This window comes from Sinocyclocheilus rhinocerous, unplaced genomic scaffold (assembly GCF_001515625.1).
Source record: "Sinocyclocheilus rhinocerous isolate Xijiao unplaced genomic scaffold, SAMN03320098_v1.1 scaffold1912, whole genome shotgun sequence".
NCBI classification, from domain to species: Eukaryota; Metazoa; Chordata; class Actinopteri; order Cypriniformes; family Cyprinidae; genus Sinocyclocheilus; species Sinocyclocheilus rhinocerous.
Genome location: NW_015634463.1, coordinates 456115 through 460232, shown reverse-complemented (window position 1 = coordinate 460232; position 4118 = coordinate 456115).

Sequence of the window (4118 nt, the reverse complement as noted above, 5' to 3'; positions counted from 1 at the left end):
TCTTATTATTATTACATTTTGAAATAACAGTTTTCTATGTTAATATATTTTAAAATGTAACTTATTTATTTTCAGCATCATTACTTAAGTCTTCAGTGTCATTCAGTGTCAAATCATTCAAATATGTTGATTTGCTCCTCGAGAAGTTTAAATAATAATTTATTGGAAATAGAAATATTTTTGAAATAGCTTCAATAACAATGTATTGGAAATATTAATATTTTTAAATTTCTAATAATTGTTAAATAAAAGTATCAATTTCTTCCAAAAAAGGTACTGTTTATACATATTCATTATTAGTTAATTATTGACATATATATATATATTTTTTTTTTTACAATACACAATTGTGGTAATGTGTTGCCACATGGTGTCCAATGTAAAGTCTGGTTGCTGAAGCAAAACCAGTTGAGAGCCATGTTTATATTCACTTCATTTTATGGATAATATGCAGAATATGTCCAGTTTTGCTGTTTTTAGTGAGTTACCTTTCTTTGAGATTTTAACAAGAAGTTCAAGCCTGCATTCAACAGCCACATATTGATGCAAGAATCATTTCCTGTTGCTGCAGAAGCAATTAACCCCTCTAAATTATGATCCAGCATCAGAAATATCTCAATCAAGAGAACTTATTCCACACTGAGAAACATTTGAAATGGGAAATTGCATCTTGAATTAAGCCTATCAAATAGGATTCACTGTTTATTGTTTAATGATGTTGGACGACCCATTTAGGCGGTCTATTTCCCATTTTATATTTCTTCGATTTACTTTAATTAGGATTCCGTATTAAACCTAGTGATATTAGCAACTTCACCCCCAATGGAATTTTCACGCTCTTGTCTTGATTCCTCTCTCTGATTTAAATTCACACTATTTTTTTTTTTTTAAATCTCCTACGTTTTCACTAAAGCGCAGAAGCACTTTGAGCTATTGTTGATGCTGTAAGTTGTCGTTAAGCCCCTGTGGATTCAAATGACGGCACACAGTCTCAGACAAGCATGAGCCTAAAAGATCAATACAGGCCTGCAAGATCTGCTGCCATTGTTGCCCTAATACCTCCTTCAGTTAACTGGGAAAGGCTCCAAAATCTCTTTGACTGCTTTTTTGGCTTCACATATTCTTTTTATGTAGGCCTAGATCTGGACTGACCATTGGAAAGTTGTAGGTTCAAAGCCTGTGAGGGGTGATTCATGAACTTTCACCTTTGTGCCCTTAGGAACATAACCCCAGGATGCCCCAAGCTTCAGATAAAAGTGACATTTCTATATCTCCAGATGTATTTGAGCCCTGCCAGACTGTTGGTGAAAAAGTATACAGAAGCATACTCTAATAATTACCATTCTGAAAGTATGAGGAAAGCAGGTAGGACTTAGATCCCTCATTGTTTGGACAGCTGCCTGAAGAGTTTTTGTCCTTCACTGCTGTTGTGGCCTTAAAGTCAGTGACTCACTCAGCCAAGATCGGCCCAGCTGTGTAGCATGGATGTCTGGATCTGATCAAAGTTAGCGCAGGATTAGCGGTTAGCGCTGAGGCTGGTGACAGCTCTTGAGTCTCTCTGCGGTTTGATCTGATTAGCAGATAGAGGGTGGATGAAGATGGTTGTGAGGTGAAATGTTCCTGGGAATTAATTCACACACCTGTGTTTTGTTCTCGGAGAGATCATGACAACTCTTTGCTTATCCATCATCAACAGGGATGCAGATGTTCGGAGCATGATGCTGTCTGCTTTCATTTCAGTCTAAAACAGGAAGAATTTCTGTTATTTCAGACTCTCAATCATCCACTAGCCTCTTTTTGAATGTCGTTGTGTTATGACCAGTGATTTAGTCTGAGTTCACCCAAATATGACAATTCTGTCAACTTTTACTCACCCTCATAGTTCTGCACTCGTTGTTCTGTAGGACACTGTAGATTATTCTAGTAGTGTACTAATGTCTGGAGATCTGGTCAGCCTGGAGCTTTCAAGATTCAGAAAAGACACTTAAGTACTAGGAAAGTATCGTAAAAGAAGTCCAGTTGACTCATGCGCCAAATTTTGAGTCTTCTGAAGACATATGATTGCTTTGTGTGAACAGATCGACAATTTAGTTATTTGTCACTGATACTCTTTCTTTAAAGTGAACTGTTAACTACTACAGTACAACTATATAATTGAGTCAATGAGTTGAACTAAAGGCTGGAATACACTACACGACTTTTGCCTAGATTTTCCCCCCGATTTACAGTCTGGAGAAGTCAATATTAGTTTGCCAGACTGCATATTTTGGGCAGTCAGAGTTGACAGAGCTAATGTATAATGGGCACAGACTCGGCATTTTTATCTTCAGGCTATGAATTCAGCAAGTTTGAAGATATCAAACATGTTTCATCTCACGACTCATGACTTAGTAACGATGTATGACTTATGATGTCATGACTTAGTAACGATGTATGTTTCTGTTTGAGTTTGTGTGTCCAAAATGACTTGAAAGTCTGGTAGTGTGTGATCCTCAGTCATTTAGTATTTTCTCTGTAGCATTTACAAAGTCGACAAGTGTATGATGCAAAGTGCTTTAACTATGTTCATATTTGGAAAAAGCCATGTAGTCATGTATTCCAGCCTTTAAGATTTAGATCAGCCTGATGTGAATGAAGGATTCAGACTGGTTTTGTGGTTTATTAGATGGTTGATTAATTGGGAAATATGATTCATTCATGACATCTCCATTTCTCTCATGAACTCTGAAGTCATATGAACCACTTTCAAAATGCTTTATCCATTTTGGAACTAGACACCTTAATTCTCATCAACTTTCATTATATGGAAAATATGATCTTCTTCAGAAATTTACTTTTTGTGCCTCTACAGAAAAAAAAAAAAACCAAAGCCATAGAGGCTTTCAAAAAACATGAGGGTGAGTAAACGATGACATCAATTTTGTGTGAACAATTTATATAACTGTGCTCTAGTATCTACATGAAAAGTGCATAATTCTCACTCAGAATTTCCTCAACCTGTTTGACGTGCTGTAGAAAAATAGTGTGGCATTTCTCTCGAAGTACAATTTGGTCTTAGTTGGGAAAGTGATCTGTTTTCAAAGACCGGAGATCCATGACCCAAAACCATTGTTAGTGAACTCTGTCCTTAGCTCAGGACTGAACAATACACCTTGTTTGGACAGGTGATCTTCCTAATGTGAAGAAGGCTTTGAGTGAGATAACAGGCTTAGACGTCTTTTGGAACAAAGGCGTCAGGTTTTAATCTGACAGAATTCCCAGTTGATGCCACACATTCTCCATTTCAGATGCAAAAATGCTGTTGCCAAAGAGAAGCATGTTGATTATGAAAACTCATCAAAGCCTTTCCTGAAGGAGTTATTTTTTTCCATTTAGTCATGTTGTATCGCAAATGAATGTCATACAAACACCCAAATGCTGCAAATGGGCTTGTAAATGAATGTCAATTATGTGGGCCAATTAGTGTGATGTGTTTACTGTGTAAACAGAGGCTGTTTGTTTGCTCTCTCTGCAGGTTTCAACTAGAGCTCTGTTTGCATTGAGTTTTCTTACTGAACGTTTCTCAGCTGTGAACCTTTAGATTTTTCCCTAATGATTTAATATCCATCTGTTATATCGCCATTTTTTTAAGACGCAACCCTTGTACACCGACAGCAGAGCGAGAGTGACAAACAGGTCTCTCTGGCGGTTGTACGTGTCTTTGAAAGCATTTGTAGCTTAGGAACAGTGCTTTTCCCCATTTTCTCGCCACACTCCCAATTCCAAAAGTCTGCTTTTGTCATATTAATAAGTGAACACAGAAGCTGAAGAGTGCCTGAACTTGTCTTATGGAACACTTCAGAATGACAGGCCTTTCCATATACTGTACTCCTCCCCAAATAGAAATGGTGGGATATTACTCATTTACTCTTTCAGAGTAACCGAGGTGTGGATTAGGAGGCATTAGGTGTCACCGTTGGGCTCTGCTGAAGAGTGATGCTGTAAGAAGCCTCTCTTAAATGAAGCATGGAATCAATGGTCCCCTATGATTGGGTGATTTCCTTCAAACCCGGCCCTGTTTTGCTAGGATTAGTGGTCATAGGTGAGTCATGTGACTCAGGGAGAGGGTGGGACTCACA